We start from the raw sequence: 19,966 nt of genomic DNA, 5'->3' as shown, positions 1-19,966 counted from the left end.
CAATATATGAACTTGCAATTTACTATTTTTACTTTCAAATTTAAATCCATTCTTTACCAACTTCTGATTTTTCTGGTTGACCTTTTGGTTGTGTTAGTTGTTGAAATTTTTTCTGGGTGAAGAAAAAAGATAATTATGAAAATTTCTATCTAATAATGTGTTGTAAATCTGTTCTTTGCTTTTTATATCATTGTTAGGTTATCCCTAGTAACGAGTCTCGTGTTATGGAACTGCTAAACCACATATCAGAGATTGGATCAACTATAGTTATGGGGAAGAATGAATGTTTGCACATGTCTGGTCATGGGTATTGTGGAGAATTAGAAAATCCTGCAGCTATTCTTGCTAATGAGATAAACACAAAGTTGTCTAGAAAATTAAATGTGGATGGTATGTCGACATTGAGAAAAGTGGTGGATGGACATGAGAAACAAAATCAGAGAACCGAAATGCAAATAAGAGGTAAGATCAATTTACATTTAAAGAATACATATGTTTGTTTATGTGCAATTGTGCATTTTATATAAAGGTGAATAGGTCATGTTAATTGTATGTTTTATTCATAGATCAAGCAATCTATGAATAATATGCATTAGGGTGCTAAAACAGAGATTGAGAAACAGGATAGAACGATAGGAATGCAGAATCTCTTCCTGGTATTCAAGAAACCAGAGCTATCCCTCCTACTGCAGGCATTCATGAGACCTGGCCTCTCTTTAATCACAATGATGATCATTATTGATTCAAACTATTACTTAGAAACTGTCATCTATCATATTCCCTCTTTTTGGGATTGAGAGGCAGAATAGAGACATCATAGGGCCAAGCCTGCTTTGATACCAACTTGCGAAAGTTTTAAAGGATTACTAGCAGAGAATTAATTTTTTGAATAACTAGAGTTACTCGGTTGATCTAGTAATTACAATTTTGTATTTACAACGAGATTAATGATGATTATAGTTCCCAAGTACATGCATTGTATATTCTAGGTACATGAATAGCCATGTACATGAATCTGAACATAAATTGCTATAGATTCCAATAGGCATTTAACTACTAATTCCAGCAATGCCACTATCCACTCCAAGAGTCCTCTGTGGATCATTAGCTATGATAATATTACTGAAGTACCCTAGACTAGAAAACTAAAACTATTTTAGAGCATTGAAACAAAAGACTTCAACTTAAGAAACCTGGTTTCAGGAAAATGACATGTTATGTCTCATATAAAAGAACCTTAGTTGTATACAATTATTTAGAATAAGATTTCAATTCTTGAGAATAACATGCCAATATTGAAATACAAGGAAAAAGATTCCACATTTTTAGATTTCTAGAAGAGGTATTGTACTGGGATTACCTGTATGGAACCTGCAATGCAAATCTGAAGCCAGATTTTTCGTATAGTGATGCATAGGTTGTCAGGTCTTCCTCGGAGAACCATGGTGGTAGGGGAGTAGTTGGGTCATACAAATCCATGATTTCCTGATTATCACCTGCTATTGGTATCTCACTTCCAGAGAAGAGTGTGTAGATGTTCCTTATAACTGACTTAACATCAAAGCGAACAAAATCTGTTTTTGCCCTCCCAGCCTCCTAAATATAGTTAATCATTAGTTCATTATTGACAAAGGGGGAGATGAAAATGATGGGACAGAATTTACACCTGCCACTTAATAACGTAGGAGCCTTTTGGGAGGTTTTCAATAGCAGAGGGACCTGGAAGCATGAATGGAACACCTAACATTATGACTGAATCTACTTTGTCTGGATGGAGAGAGGTAACAATATATCCTGGAAAGGCACCAAAGTCCTTAACTACCAACAAGCACATACAATTAGCCTAAGTTTTCACTTGAATCAAAAGGGTGTTGTTTTTTCCCTTTGCATTTGATATAAACACATAAGTATATGATATAAATCAACCATGATTTTAGTTTTCTATCTTGGTCTCTTTACTATGGGTCTGCTTATATTTGAGGCAAATTTTAATGGAAAATTTGGTGATAAAATTTGTTAATTTTAGAATCGTCTATGAAATGTATTATTCTATAATTCTTGAAACTCGTGTAGTTTCTTAAGTATGATAGATGTAACACCCTGATATATATATATATATATATATATATATATATATATATATATATATATATATATATATATATATATATATATATATATATATATATATATATATATATATATATATATATATATATATATATATATATATATATATTAGTGATTATATTTGATGTTTGATTATTTTGTTGTGTTATTTTATCCGTAATTATTTTCAAAGAGGTGAATTTAGTTCATAGAGGGGAGTGGGTAGATAAGAATCTAGCTTCTCAAATAAGCCTCTCGAGAAAGCTTCTCAAAGAAGCTACGAGGAAGCTTCTCGAGGAAGCCTCTTAATGAAGCTTCTCAAGGAAGCTACATGAAGTTGTCTCGGTAAAAATGCTGCCCAACCTTTGTTAATCATTGCATCTTCTCGAAATTGGGTCTGGAGCTTCACAGAACACTTGTACATGATCTAACCATTGGGATCTTTGAGAAGACGTCTGCAGTGTGCACAACATTTCCGTTTCTGAGAGCATTAGTCACTTGTGCTTTTTGAGCCTTGTAGTTCAAGTAGCTTTGGAAAAACGCCATTTCCTTCTCCTTCTTTCTTCCAAAACCATTTCCAATGTGCCAAGCTTCTTCTCCATCACCCACAGCCACCAGTAGCCACCACAAATTGCCATTTTTCTCCGTTGGAACCCCACACCGAGAGGAACCCTTCAACCGAAGCAGAATCTTCCAACTTGCCTCACAGTTTCAGTTGAGGACGAAGCCCGGTCTAACCTTCATGGTTTTCCTTGAGGTAACCATGATTCTATGCTTGTTCCTTGTTAGTTTTAGCTTGTCTTTGCATCTTTTCTGACTTTGGAACCACCATTGCATGTTTTATGCTTCCTTTGAAAAACCCTAGAGCAAAAAGACTTTGTAAACGTTATCTTTTCATGAAATGAGTGTTATTTTCGTTACCTTCACTGAACCTCGGTCACATTGGCGTGATCGGATTTCAAAATGATGTCCCTTTGTAAAACCCGAAATGCTCTCACCACTTTTATGTAGTGACACGGGTGTTTGATCTAGAGCATTGTTATTAGCTTTGTTTTTGAAATCCATATTAAGTCTCCTTCATTTTGGTATGGTAGAGGCTTGCATGGAACCGACGAACGGGGATGAAAAAGAAATCTCCAAGTGACGTGACGAGGAACCCGCGGGTAGCTCACAATAGGTGAGGGGAGTTTATTATAAAATTTACCGTTTTAACACCATAGTTAAGGTTAGGAAACTTAGCTAAGAGAATAACTGCATGTCCCTGTTGCATGCTGATTTTTCCTTTATAGAAAATGATGTTTTTTAACTAATGGGATACGATATAATTTTCCTTGATGTGCATGCGGGTTTTCCAAGAGAAATAATGTTTTTAACTAATGGGACACCATACATTGATATTGATGTTGCATGCTGGTTTTCAAGAAAAACTATGTTTTGACGAATGGGATGCGATATATATATATATTTATTGTGATGAATGAAATTGTTGTCTCTATTTGATTTGGGTTGTTTGAAGACCTGGGAAGTGTGAATCTCAAGCATGAAAGAAATATATATGTGCGGAATGCGATTTATTGTTGATGTCGTTATTGAGGATTTTAATTGATATGTGGTGATATTGATAATTATGATGATATTGATTTGAGATGACGTTGTTAATAAAGACCATGTCAACATGATTGATGTTAATGTTGATGATTATGTGAATATGAAATGATGTTGTTGTTGTTGTTGATAACTTCATTGAGACGAGATGATATCTATGTTGAGAATGATATGGAAATGGAATGTTGACTGATGTTGGAAATGCATTGGCATGTGCATGTTGTGTATATACATGGGGGGGTGCACTGACCTTGTCGGACGGCCCATTCATGGGGGACTAGAGTGGTTAAAGAATCTAAGCATTCACTGCGGGGATGCTTAGGCACTTTAATTTGTCCATGGTCATTGCACTTGATGGTGCCCATGTTCGATACATTGGATGTTGTGTATGTTCGTGGGGGGTGGAGTGCACTGACCTTGTCGGATGGCCCATTCATGGGGGACAAGCATGGTTAAAGAATCTAAGCATTTCTGAGGGGATGCTTAGGCGCTTTAATTGGTCCATGGTCTTTGGCACTTACTTTTGGCCACGTTCATACGTCGTATGTAGTGTATGTTCATGCGGGGGAAGTGCACTGACCTTGTCAGATGGCCCATTCGTGGGGGACAAGTGTGGTTAAAGAATCTAAGCATTTCTGAGGGGATGCTTAGGCGCTTTAATTGGTCCATGGTCTTTGGCACTTGCTTTTGGCCACGTTCATACCTCATATGACACAGGAAATAAAATAATTGTGGCATAGTATACTTTGTACTAAGGGGGCGTGTCACCTGGTAGGGAACTCCTTTGGGCCCCAAGCTGATCACCTATGGGGGGGGCAATTACGTGCACAATCTGGTGGTCTCAATGAACTCTGCATGGTTTCCTAAGTGAGAGTGTCGTGTGGACACGCTTAGGCTATTTTCTGGGATTTGGTTGTTGGTACGTACGACATTGCATCTGAGAGTTGAGTCAGGTACATGCATCATTATGCAGTCTTGATTGGATCCATGGATGGATGATGAGTAATTGTTGAATGTGGATGATGAACAATTGTTGGATGTGAGTGTCGAATAATGAATGTTGTGTAAGCTGATAATGTTTGCCTATGTTTCTTGCTAATTGTGGTTATTTGTAATTGGTATTGGTTCTTTTTATAATGAACTCACTCTTGCAATTTTGTATTGTGTGGTTGATACTTGTGATGATCGCGAACATTATTCATGGGAGCAGTAGGGTGCAAGGAGTAAGATTCTCGTGAGGATCCGCCGAGCCGACATGACAACGTTGGCATTATTTTGGGAGAGAGTTGTATTTTGTTTATCAACTCCTCCATAGTTGGGTTATGAGTCATTTTGTTGAATTAAAGATGTAAACTTCAGATTTTATTTATATGCATGAACAGATTTTAATTTTCCATCATTTGGATGACATGTACTAAGTTGTTGTTCCTATATATATATATATATATATTCACCTAAGCAAATGTGTATGTTTTAGCGAATGTAGGTTGGGACAAAATTACTTCTATTTTCATAAGCAAATTAAGGGAGTTCTTTTTATAAAAATTGAAATTATTGCATATTAGAGTGTTAATATCGTAGCGACGAGGTGGGTCGTTACAATAGATATTACTCAAATTGTATTGTATAGCACATGTTGTTGCATACCTTGGTAATGCTTAGTGAAGCCAACAAACCCACGACATCATCAACAAGGTCAAGTAAGTTTGCTTTTTGTGGCTCCGCAGGATGCTGAGAAAGTCCATAGCCTCTGAAATCAAAGGCAATAGCCCAGTAGCCAGCTTTTGCTATAGCAATCATCTGGTGCCTCCATGTATACCATATATTTCTGGGAATCCATGTAAGAAAACCAGTGCCTTTTGACCTTCACCAACAGAATTATCACTAAAAAATGAAATTTGAAGAACTTAATGAATCAACAATGTTCCGGTAAGTGTAGGGTGTTCAAGGAGTGATCACTTCCAATCTCGGCAACATGGAGCTTTAGTCCCTTAACTTCCACGTATGCAAATGATATGGGGTATTGGAAATTTTGTATTGGTTATTCAAAACATGCAAATTTAATTAAAATGTATTGGCATTTATAGGCCTGAATCATTATTGTATAAAAGGGCAAGCAAAACAAATGGGATTTTTAAATTAAAAAAAACCACACAATTTGGTTAGATCACATATTGTGGGATCTCAATTATGTTGATGGACCTACATATATATTACAAGTTAATGAATATAATAATTAAAATCAATGAACATAAGTTGAACATATGATTTTAATCACCATTCTTTTATGATGTAATGCAATAGAAACAAATCCACTAGTATACAATAAGGCTCCATTGTCAATTGCCCAATTTTTTCCTAGTGTCACTGTTGTCTTTGAAATTAGCTCTAGCCCAATAAGCCTCTAATATTTGCCTCACTTCAAGAATGATCCAATGACCCTTGTCCTTACCCATGCATAACTTGGACATTGTACTCTTCCCAATCTTATAACATTTTGTATTTAAAAGCAACTCTTACAATAGTTTCATATTAAGGCAACCACTTGTATGTTTTCTATATGAAAATAAGATATTAACTTTAAACAAATTATATATATAAACAAGCAACTTTGAAAATGAAATATAAAAAAGGCACAAGTGTCTCTAAGCAACACACTTATAAAAAAAAAAAAAACTAAATTGTAAGATAACTTCCCTTACAAATAAAAAAAAAAAAATCATGCATGTACTACACCCACCAAATCTGAAAAAAAAGGTTTGTGTTTAACCAATTACAAAGGATATTGTAACAATATTCATACAACAATTTATACGTAATTTTTTATGTCTATTTCTTAGTGCATCATTTATTATGTCTCAAAGTTATCTCTCTTCTCTCTCACTTAGTAGTAAAATTGTACAATTTGTTGTACCAATAAAATTTCTCATTAATTAAAATGTTGTGCCAAGGCTTAAGCATAAACCCATAATATGCAACAAAAAAATAATTAAGAAGCCAATATATATACCAATGATCAAAATAAGTAGGTCTTATCCATGTAATGCTACTGTCATACCCTAATTTCGTCCGGGGACCATTGTTTGATGTCATACAACCTTCGCTTCACCGCTTCGAGGAACTTGACACCCATCGTTAAGCTATCCATGAAGTTCCGCGACATATCGGGAGTCAAAAGGAAACATTATTGTACAATCCGTAAAGTTCCGTAGCATTCCAGAAGCCGAAAAGGGGATGGTTGCATAATCTGTAAAGTTTCGTGACATTACGGAAAGAAAAAAAGTATCGTTACGTAATTTGTGAAGTTCCGTAACGTTACGGAAAAAGAATCAGCAAAGAAAGGGTAAGGGGGGTGTATTTAGTAAAATGGGGGTGCAAATAGCAATTTTTGAATCTAGGCCCTTCTAGAGAATTCTGAGCAATTTCTTGCTTAAGGTAGAAGCAACCTAGCTTGCCTGGGTGAGCTGGGTGGCGACCACCTCCCCCGTTTTGTTAAAAAATGGCTTCCGGAGCTTCCGGAACACCCGTAATGCTTCCGTAAAATTCCTATAACCCAAAACAAGCATATTTCACTTAATATGGGTGAGAAGGAAGAGAAAAAATAAGAAAATCAAGTCCTATAAGCTTCCGTAAGGCTTCCGTAACTTTTCCATAAACTACGAAAGAAGGGGGTGAACTTATCAAAATGGGGGGTGCAAATAGTAATTTTGAAATTTTGAAATAGACCTTCCAGAGTGTTTTTCAGAGCTGGAAGAGAGCTAGGCGGCAACCTCCTCCCCTTTTTTCCTATAAAAAGGAAAAGGAGGGCTATTCTATGGGTCCCTGATCCCCCAGGCTATGCATTTCAGCTATTTTGGGTGAAAAAAATTGTTTCCGTGAAGAAAAACCAAGTTGAGGTGCTTCCGTAACGCTTCCGAGATATTTCCGTAAGCAAATCCGTGAAGGTTTTCCTCTGTTCTTCATCCGTTCTCCGTGCTTCAACGGGTAAGTTTCCAAATCCGAGACTTTTAATTCATTTCTTGTTTTTTGGCTTTCATCTTTATTTCGTTCACTTTCGATTTCTTTTCTTCCATTTTTAACGAGCTTTAACCGATCATTTAAGTCGTTTTCTCGCCTAATAAATGATAAAATGAATTTCAACCGATCATTTGCGTTGTAATCTCGTTTAATCACTGTTAAAACAAAATCTAACCGATCGTTCACGTTGTAACCTCGGTTAAACCAAAAAAATCAAAATAATAATAAAATAATCAAAATATCTTTAAATAAAATAATCAAAAAAATCGATCGGACGTTTTTCTTTGGAATTTTCCTAGAATGAATTGACTAATAACCAAAGTGAAACTAAGGCTAAAATCAACTCACAAAATCAAGCTTTTGTCGGTTAACATGGACCGTTCAAAAGCACTGAAAACTGTTTTAAGGTCCAATGTCTTAAACGGTCCTCTTTGCTTTTGTCGGTTAACATGGACCGTTCAAAAGCATAAAATCAACACATCACTTTACTGCCTTCGTGAGAACTACGTAGGTCTGATTTCCTCTTCGATGGAGGATACGTAGGAGCAAAAGCCCCGCTTTTGTCGACCTCGTGAGATGGTTAGAGGTCCAACGCCTTAGCTTTCTCACCAAGTAAAATGGGTCATTTTAAGGTGCAACGCCTTAAATGACCACCTTCCAAGTAAAAAGAATCACTTGATTCGCCCCTTTTGAAATAACTACGTAGGTCTAATTTCCTTATCACAATTGAGGAATACGTAAGAGCAAGGGAAACACCCTTGTCGATCACAAAAAAGATAAAAAATACAAAAAGCGTAAAAAGACATAAAAATGTAAGAAAGGGAAAATAAAATAATTTAAAGTCATATTTGCACACTTGATTAAAGGTTGTCGTCCTTTGTGACGGGCGTGTGGGGTGCTAATACCTTCCCTGTGCGTAAATACAACTCCCGAACCTTTCACACTTAAAGTTCGTAGGCCACATCCTTTTCCGGTTTTTTCGACGTTTTTCTCAAATAAACGTTGGTGGCGACTCTGCGCATTTTCCTTTCTTGGAAGACGGACCCGTGAGCCCTCGCGTCGCCCTCTCGCCGAAGGGTAGGTTGCGACAGCTACTTACAAAATAATAAAATTAAAAACAATGTTACCTTAAGTACATTAAAAAAAACATGTACTTTTCTAGCACCTTAGTCAAGGTAGACTAGGGACCATCATAGTTGGCTTTGATGATGTTTGAGACAACTCTACTAGAACTTTCTAGAGACATACAACTATAATAATAATAATAATAATAATAATAATAATAATAATAATAGTCATAATAATAATAATAATAAACAATGAATACTAAAAATAAGAAAACAAATAATAATTACTTGATAAAACCATATAAAAAAAATTGTGAAGCTTACTCATGCTTAGCTCCTAGCTAATCCATATCTTCTCATTAGCAAGATCTTAGTCCAAGAACATGCGGTAATGAAAGTATCCGATGCAAGAAAATTCATGTGAAAACCTCTGTCCAAACCAAGATCTCTGTCTCTACCTATAGCATTTTCCATCTATATGCAAAAAAATAATTAAATTATAATAGAATGTTGACATATAATAGAATAGAAATATTACTAAAGTAGAATTTGTATCATTGAAATCACTCTCACTCATTGTCATTTGAATCATTCTTATTGTCAGTCTTAAGTTGACATGTCAATCTCATTGTCATTTAAATCATTCTCATTATTGCTCTAAGGTTGATTAAGTAAAACCATGTTAACTTCGCCAGTGTCACCACTAATAGCTACAAAATTATCATCGTGATTATATGCATCAACATATGGCATTACATGAAGGTCATGAACTTCATGCACATCTTGTTATGGAGCTCCATTATCAGACTCATAGTTATCAAACATAGAACAATCATTGACTTGGTCAGCGTATTGGGTCACTAGGTCAGGGGTCAACCTAGCTAGTGAGTCACTAGTTGACTCCCATGACTCAATCTTTGTTTAAAAAAATTAAATAATTTATCTTATAAATTTTCATACTTTAAAAATCATAAAAAATCAAACTTTTATATGTATAATTGTGATAAATTATAAAAAAAAGTACTATATATATATATAATAAATTAAACTACTATACTTGTCATAAAAATATTTAATAATATAATGACCTTGGTAACGTGTGTGAAAGAAATAAATAAGTTAGTGATAACTTTTGGTCTTTACATATCACAATGTTCTTGAATTAGCTTTTGAAGACAATAGACCAATTATACGGTGAATACTTAAATAATATAGTCTCTTTTTTTAAAAAAAAAAAAAAGAAATAATATAGTCTCTATGATATAAAGTTCATGTTTTCTTAAGAAAAATAAAAAATGAAATGTCTTACACCGCAATCTTCTTAATGTGATGTTATTTAAATAATATCTTTTATTTTGTAATTTCAATTAATAGTGGTTTGTCAATAATAATGTACTATATTTTTAATAAATATGTGTGTGTGATGTTGTTGACTAAATTTGAATTAATTTTAATTTAAAATGTAAAGTTGTATCGTGGAGTATGTGGAAAGCTTGTGGAGTACAACAACATAGGAAATCGTGAAGCGTATGAAAAACAACATGGGAAAGGAAGCATCAGTATATGAAAAAACGTGTGTGAACAAGAATAAAGCTTGTACCAAAATGTAAAAGTTGAGTCAAATGTAACCCTTGAGTCACTGATTTCATTAAAAACCAATCGGTTCAAACCAGTTAAAATACATAACTGATCAAGTTAGAGGCTCAGTCCGGCCTTGTGATCGATCCCGAGCTAACTAGTTGAATCGATCGATCCGAGCTGAGTCCAATAACACTAGTCAGGCTTATTAAAAATGTTACTTGTGATTTCACTGCATTCCTTTGTCTTAATGAAAGCCAATCGTGATGTTCCTTAGGATATGACATGGAAAAAACTTGCTCAAATTATTGTTCAAATATGAATGGGACATACATCGTATATATTCCTTATTGCCTTGAACAACTGCATACTTATTGTCTACTTTTGGCTTCTAATTAGTATTATCAAACCAATCACACTTGAAGATAACTAATTTTTAATGGGTGTGCCAATATAATCCAATTCAATAACATTCATCAATACCCCAATATCTTCAAATTGACCATTTTTGCCTTGTACACATTTACCATAATTAGAAGTTTTCATTCCTCACTCCATGCCTTTGTGTAAAATTTATAGTCATTTATAATGCAAATACGCCATGAATAAACCCTTCTTAATGGCCTAATGCCAAAGAAATCAAGAATGGGCATTGAATTTGATTTTATGAATTTTGAGCATATATAATAAATATGAAAAATTAAGTGACAATAACTGGAGATGTTCAAGTAACTACGCCTATAAAAAAACATTTTGATAGATGTATTTTGAGAATATAAATAGCAAGATTTTAAATAAATGTGAAGTTCAAGAGAAAAAGAACAAGAAATTCATTTGGGAGAATTTTTGCGAACACTTGGAATACGGTAAATAGGATTAAACAACAATAAACAAAAGTGTTGTGGTTGACTTCACCAAACCATCCTTTCATGCATACATATGTCATTCATATAGTTTAAGGTTCAACTATTATTCTCAACTCATAAAATCCTCAAACCCCAATTCCTTAGATGAAAAAAGCCTAAGTCCTTAAACTAAACTATCAATCCCTTGTGTAGCCTAATCAAGTGACTTGCTTTAAGAACAAGAGTTAAAACATGACTAACAAAATTTGCTATATTTTTAGCAACAAAATGCATTAGGTCTTCTCCTCCATTTCTATATTCAAATATATTTTGGAATCATATTCAAACCACAAAATCAAACAATGGGTGATCAAGCCAAGACAAACATTAAGAATAGAAGAGAACACTTAATAATGAACAATAAACATAGATTAATAGCTAGAATGTAAACATAATTAAGAATGAGTTCAATTAAATCAACCCCCACCAAGGGTAAACCTAACTACATAACTACAACAAGAAGAAGAAGATGCAAAAAATGAAAGAACTTGATAGGGAAGCCATGGAGAGTAAGGGAGAGATTCCTAGCCTTCACCCAAAGCCTTAGATAGCTCAACCAACCAAATACCTCGAACCCCTTTTCATTTAGGCCTTTTATATGTTTGTTTTAGTCTCATTAATGCCACCTTAGTAGTGCTAGGTTCGGCCTCAAGTTTTCCACGCTTAGCCTCTAGATGGTTGTACCAAAATAAGTGAAACTTGGCTTTGAAAACTTGCTTCCAAAGATATGGCTTGATCTTCCAATTGTGATTCTTCCAAAATCTTCAATTCTTACTTTTTTCTTATAATAAACATTAAGATGATAATAAATTCCTATTGAATTAAAACACTAAACATATGTCTAATTATTAGTAAAGTTAGCATGAAATTAAACCCAACAATGTTTTAAGCTAGGAAAATGTAATATAAATGCCAAGATGAATAAGTATACTAGGCATTTATCAAAAACACCCCCAAACATAAATTTTTGCTTATCCTCAAGTAATATAAAACTAACTTAACTACTCTAGAATTAAACTAAAGAAAAGAAAAACACCACTAAACATTGAAATGTGTGATAATTCTAAAATTGATGATTGCTCCCCAAAAGCATCCATCCATGCAAGCTTCTCAAATGAAAATGAACAAGTGATATTGAAAACTGATCAATCACACAATGTGGTGTTCACACACAAGTTTATGTGAAGGATGCAATTGCAACAATTCTTAAGAGATTAGCTAGCATGGCACAAGTTAAATAAAATCAAAGTCACCTCATTCTTCACAATCAAAGTATTTCTCTCAAACACACAAGTGTATCTAGGTGAGTGTATCTCTCAAACCCTCACAAATAAACTTTGCTTTTCATTTATTTTGAAATCATAAAACTACCCTCATATGCAAAGATCACCAAGGACTTTATTGGGTTGTAAGTTGTAACTTGGCTGGACTACAAGGAGATTTGGTTTTCTAGGAAAGCATATTTGCACTATATGAGAATAAGAGAGCATATTTCAACAATTGAGCAATTCATTCATTATTTTCTTTCTTTCTGACAATCTAGGTAACATCAACACATTGTACAAGCTATAGACAACATTAATTAAGTTTTACTTGAAAGATAAAAACTTTTTTTTCTTTTTATTTTCAATTACATTTTATTTCTAAAATAGAACAATGAATAAAACATAAGCATCAAACACAAATGTATCTAACAAAACAAGAAGCTCAATAACAATTAAATGTGTTGTGTGTTAGAACTTATAATTATTTAATTTTTCCAACATCAATAAGAGATTTTAACATGATATCCTTGAAAATTTCTCATACATGTTAAAATATTACATACCAAATTTTGACATTTTTAGTGGAAGTTAAGTTTTGTAAGTCTCTAATTATAAAAAATAATAGAAATTTTATGAGCTGAGTTCAAAACTTATATAATTTCTTTTTACTAATTGACTATAATTTCTAGTAAAATAAAAACAAGACAATAAACTTATAAGTGTAAATGATATGCTCCTTTACTTTTATAGGAATGTGGATTAATTTTCATAGGTAGAAAATAAAAACTTTAGATATAAAAAAAGTGACTTTAATAGCTTCTTCCACCTTTATCAGTTTGATTACATTTTAGCACACAGAAATCACTTGAGTTTGAAAAGTCTGTTTTATCTTCATATATGTGTATTGTTACTCTGAAATGTGTTTAGAGATTTCTTAAACATAGAAGTATAAAAAAATGATGGAAACTCTCCTTATTTATGCTTTATTCATGTTATTATTATTTGAAAAAAATAATAATTAAGCCTAAAATGATTCATGATAATTGGTGTTTTGAAATTTGACTCTTAATAGTATATTTGCTTTTATATGCTCAAATTTAAAATTTAAAATTTTCTAATTAAGTTGTTATTATTGTTGTTAAAATGATTGTTCCCGTCATTACATGTCATATTCACTTAATTGTTGATTCATCTAAAGGATTCTAATATTTACATTTATGTAGTTGCATTTTATGAATTGGTGGATGTGGTTCAACTTTATAAGCATTAAAAACACACTAGTAACCCTTGAATGTTACATCTTACTTTGTTTATCGCCTTCTGATGTAAATGCATTGTACTAAAATAAAAAGATGTTGCCAAAGCTTCTTTTTACTCAATATGCATTAAAAAAGAATGATATGATTTTGATGGAGTGTAAATGTATTTTCTTAGAGACTAAAAATGTGTAGTTAGCGAGAATATGTATCTAATAAGAAATTTATATGAAATATAAATAAAAAAAAATTCTAATAATTAATGGTTAACCAAAAAGCTCGGTTAGGTACAGCTAAGAAAATAAAAATATTAAAAAAATATTAGATCAATCAATCTATTTCCATGTGGCCCTAAGAAAAGAGAATTAAAAGATAATTTTTTTTCTATTTGCAGGGACTGAAAATACAGTATTTAATCTTTATGATAAAAAAAATGACCACTTTTAAATGCTTTAAAATAGCTTCAAGGGAAAATGTTCCAACAAAAAAAAAATATTTACTGATAAAACACAGTCACAGTATAATTTTTAAATACCTGAGGATTGAGTTGAATGGTAAATATTCTTGTTAAAGGGATACTCACCAGGAATTCTTGTTAAAGGGATCACCCTATTGTACTCCTCTAGCCAACTTTCTTCTTTTCATTTAGTTCAGAGTCCTAAACTAGCCACCCCTTTTGCAATTAAATATTACCACAATGTATGAGTTTTATATTCAATGAATATTGAATAGTTCAATTCCCATACTCCATCACAAAGGAGGTCAAAAGCTTTTCTATCACACAAGTAATTTCAGCTTTTTTATACCATAACTTCCATATGAACTAGAACAGAACACAAAAAAAATAAAATTGGTTAAGTTTAAACAATACTCAGAATAGTTGAAGTTATCAGTTTAGGCACAAAAATGCTTGAGTATGTCTCACACTAAGCAGATTTTAATATATATATATATATATATATATATATATATATATATATATATATATATATATATATATATATATATATATATATAAGAAGTTTATAGAAAAGGAGTATCTCTCATGTGAAATTCAAAAAAAGAAAAGATGTCAGAAAAGAAAGCTCCTCTGCCTAGTGGCATCATCCACACCCCAAACCTTTTCCTAAAAAGTGCACACCCATCCTTATAGTACCCCCTCATCTTTTTTTATTTTCACATTCCCTTGGGAGACTCACAACACCATCTCTAAAGAGGAAACTTAGAGGAAATGAAAAGAGACGCACATAGAGAAAACGAACCGGAAGTAGAGAAGAGTGAGTGAGGGAGAAGAGATGGAAATGGGAGCGCGATAACGGCAAGTGTGAGGGTTTCTTTTAACTTCCAAAACTGCCTTAACCCTAACGAAGACTGTTGTCGGTGGTCGTTGACATGGACATTGAGAGGGACAAACAAACGCAGAGCACAAAACAACCTCAACACATGGAAATTAACAAAAATCTAAAAAATGAGGTACCTGAAGAGGTGGATTTGATGGAATCAAGATTGGAGATTGCGATTGGAGACTATAGTGAAACGAAGGTGGCTCGGGAAGGCACAAAGACGAAGAAGAAGATGCAAACATGGATTGAACCATTATCACACAAAGGAGAAGAAGAAGAAGCAAAGCAGCCATGAAGGAAGAGTGAGAGGGAGTCGAAGAGTGGGAGCACCAACAACTATAGTTGCGGCTTCAAACCCTAGAGGGGAGTCGAACAGTGAGAGAGAGTGACAATACAAGAGTGCCAGAGATTAGAGGGATTAAAATAAGCAAAAACCTTCTAAGACGGTTTTTACAAAACCGCCTTAGAATAACCGCCTTATAAGACGGTTTTCGTAAAATCATCGTGGAGTGGTTGTATTTATTTACAAAAATGTCACTGCCTGATATACTAAGACTGTTCTTGAGGAACCGTCTTTGTTTCGGTGCAGTAGAAAGTGTGTTTTCTAGTAGTGATTGAAACCAAAAGTGAATTTGAAACATATTTTAATAAGTTCACGGGTTTGCTTGTATCAGGCTCCACCATCGTTGGTTAGGTGTATGTATTAATTTTTATTTTTATTTTGCTAAAATGCAATTTTGATCTTTCTTTAATTCTTGATCTATGATTTTAATTTTTTTCATTTTTTATCTGAAATTTTAGTTCCCGCATTTTAGAAAATTCATAATTTTGGTATAATTCTTAATTTTACATATGTGTACTTCTTTTGTTTTTTATATTTTAATTAATGAAATTAATTCTTGTTGGTACCTTAAATAAATATATTAGGTCTATGATCCATCACTTTTTGAGTATTAGGGGAGTATAGCCGCTCAATTGAGTGAAAGAGTTGAAAATCACATGATTTTATAAAGATTTGAAGACTTTGCACTTGATAATGGTCGTGGTACATATTTATCACAATCGTGATAAGCAGCACCACCATGGCACAAAGATAATTATGCTCTAGAACAGCGCCAACCTTCCGACAATGGCTATGTTAAATTCCATCACGGTCATAGTCAACTCATGAGTGTCATAGTCAATCCATGACGCCCCAGAGCTTCAACGTCATGATTTTTTTACCACAGTCATAGTGCGCTTTTTCTGACTAACAACATTTGGGAAGTTATAAATAAGGGTTGTATATTGTATCTTTAGTACTTTTTATCATATTTTCAAATTAGAGAGCACTTTTGGGGGTTTCAAGAGTTTGGAAGCATGAACAATACCATGAGAATGGTTCGTGATCATCTTTCCTACCTTGTGGTATGTCTATGCTAATTTCTTATAGGCTTTATAGTTTTGCTTTGATCAGGAGCGGTTAATCACCCTAGTCCGGGGGTTATGATGTAATTGTCCAATTGTACCCCTTTCTTTATTCTTAATGGAATTCCTCAGTGATTTATGTTAATTAATTCTCTTTCTTATTCTTATTGTTTATTAGGGAACTAATCAATCCTATGCTTAATCGAATATACTATGGTGATCACTTGCGTATGTTAGGTAGACCTAGGTAGAAAATATTTTACACCAAATTGCATGATCAAACTATTTGGGTAATCTCCACTAGATTAGTTAATCTTCAATTGATTATCCTTGAAATTGATTATATCCTTTGACTTAAATTGATATATTCATGATCATTGGAGTATTGATTTAAGGCAAAGAGCATCCTTTGACTTTGATCATAGGCTTTGGTTGAGTTTGAGAATCAATAATTAACTGTGGAAGGAACTTCATTAGAACTAAGATTGGGGGAAATTGGTACTTGTGCATCATAATCTCTAGTCGTTTTTACTATCACTTAAATCTCTCTTTTGCAACAGTTTAATTTTCTTTCTTTTAAAACCAAAAACCATGAAAATACTAAAATTCTCTTTTTAATAATCTAAACTGCTCAGTTTAATAATGTTGATTATTTGGGAATATATTTGGTTTCTAAGGTTCAATAACCGGACTTTTACTCCTAAATTCTAACAAATTAACATTTATCGATAAAAAATAATTAAAAATAATAATAATAAAGTATAGCTAATTTAAATGTTTCTTAAAATAAGGAAGTATAGTTTAATGTTATATTCCTTTAATATTTCAAAATGATTGATTATGAAATAATTAACTGCACCAGAAATCAAATGAACTATCATATTTAATTCGCTAAGGTTATTAAGTATTAACGATATATACAAGGATAAAACTAAATTGATTCGGGCGAGTATTCCTACCACTTGGGGAAGAACATAGAATCTCCATAAAACTCCATTATATTCACCATAATAAAATGGTTATTTAAATATAACCATGTTTTAGCTTTAACGGTTAAATAAAAAGTTTATGTAAATTGCTTTGTTGTGTTTTATTTAAGGGTATACACGTGGAGTAAAACACGAAGGGCACCTCAATGGCCTGATCTAAATAATCTCACGCATATCGAATTTGATGTAGGATTTTTGCTGCTTTAAGGCATGTTTCTTTTTTTATTTTTTTGGTGAATTTTTAAGGCATGTTTCTGTATCGATGAGTGATGAATATAAATTTTATGTGTAGCCCATTTATATATGATAATCAACCATTTCAATAAAAAATATCCAACTTCTACAGTAATAATAAGTCACATCAATGTAATGCCATGTAGTTTACATAGTGATATCCGAATATTTATTTAATCAAATTTAATAAAATATTTTCTAATAAATTTTAAATTTATCTAATAAGATATGATGATCTAATTATATATAACAAATTAATCTTATAATTATTTTTTATAAATAAATAAGTAAAAAGTTTTTAAGGTTACTTTAATGTAACTTAAAAATAAGTTACATCAATGTAATGACATGACATGTAACTTATATAGTCATATCAAAATATTTATTTAATCAAATTTAACAAAATATTATTTAATAAATTTTAAATTTATCTAATAAAACAATATGATCTTATTATATCTAATAAATTGATTTTATAATTACTTTTTAAGAACAAACATATCTTTTATCAAAGTTAAAACAAGTATATCTAATAAAAGATTTAATATGTAATTTAAAATGCAATTAATTTTCTTACACAATTTTAATGTAACTATATTTAATATGATACTAAATATTTTTTAAAATGATATATATATATATATATATATATATATATATATATATATATATATTAAATATTATTAAATAAAAAATACTAAGTAAAATTTTTAACAATTATTATTTAATCGAATCCGTGCATAGTACGGATATAAAATATACTATTTATTTTTAATTTGAAATATTATAAAATAGTTTTTTTCTTAGAAATTAAATAAAATAATTTTAAGTAATTTTGTGAATAAATAATATTTTTAGTAATATTTATATTATATAATTGAAATTTTTATACTATAAATTAATTTAAATCTAATTATTTAATATATTTATTATAAAATAATATTTTATCTCTATGTTTTTAACTTTATATACGAAATTTTTGTTGATTGATATTTATTAAATAAGGTTAAATATCATTTTTACATAATTATATAATAAATATTTTAATATTAATTTATTAAATTATTTTTTATTGCAAAAATATTACATACAAAATAATATCATAAATTAAATTAATTTTTATAATTTTAGAACTTTTTACATGAATACATTTGAATAAATTTCATAACATTTGTTTCTCGTACATCCTTCCTTTTATTACAATAAAATTCTTTTAATTACATTGATTAAATCATATACATGTGTGATAATAATTAATTTATTAAAATTTTAAATATGAACATATATTTGTTCTAATTACCTATATTATATATGTAAATGACTTTTATGAACTAAAAAATAGAAAAAAAAAAGTATTTAAAATTTTTTCTATTAAATGGATAATATTTTTCTCTCTAACTTGTTTATTATTAAGAAAACCAAGATAAAGATAAAATAAATATATATTTTAAAATTTTATTAGATATATTTGTTTTAATCTTGATAAAAGATATATGTATTCTAATGTTTGATAAAAGATAATTAGGAGATGAATTTATTAGATATGATTAGATCATATTATTTTATTAGATAAATTTTAAATTGATTAGATAATATTATATTAAATTTGACTTGATGAATATAAAACTAATTGGATAATATTTTATTAAATTTAATTAAATAAATTATTTGATGTAATAAGGCAAGTCATTTGATATTATATGATTATATAATATATAAACTATATTGGTATAACTTATTTTCAAATCACAAGAAAGTAATAATAAAAAAAATGAGAATGAAAAAAGTTTAAAGACTAAACCAAAAAAAAATTAAAGGAATAAAAAAAATAGGGACTATAAACAAAAATCTTAAAAAGTTTAGGAACAAAAACATATTTTACTATGACATTAATTAAGAAACAAAAATATATCCATGGCTTTTTTTGTATATCAATGGCTTAAATCTACAACATAAATGTATTATTTTGGAATAGCACTCGAAGAAGTTTAAAATCTTTGATGAGATGTGACTGGGATTGTTATTGGTCCCAACTCCATTTGTTATTAACCCCTACAAGCATGAGAAAAATACCTTCTTACCCCTTTCCCTTCACCTTCTTCTCTCCCCACCCAACCCATCACCATTGTGCCAAGGTTGTGTGCCACCACCTCCTTAGAAGGACCCCCTCATCAGCTAGATCCGAACACAC

At 31.5% G+C, this 19,966-nt stretch overlaps 1 pseudogene; it reads right to left on the bottom strand.

The window, feature by feature from the left end:
* Positions 1-1,049: 1,049 nt before the first annotated feature.
* LOC100789640 (bifunctional epoxide hydrolase 2-like) lies at positions 1,050-6,877 on the bottom strand (annotated as a pseudogene).
* Positions 6,878-19,966: the final 13,089 nt, after the last annotated feature.

Source organism: Glycine max, chromosome 9, assembly GCF_000004515.6.
Source record: "Glycine max cultivar Williams 82 chromosome 9, Glycine_max_v4.0, whole genome shotgun sequence".
NCBI lineage: Eukaryota > Viridiplantae > Streptophyta > Magnoliopsida > Fabales > Fabaceae > Glycine > Glycine max.
Note: the sequence above shows the minus strand (reverse complement) of the source record. Positions and strands in the feature narration are given on the sequence as shown.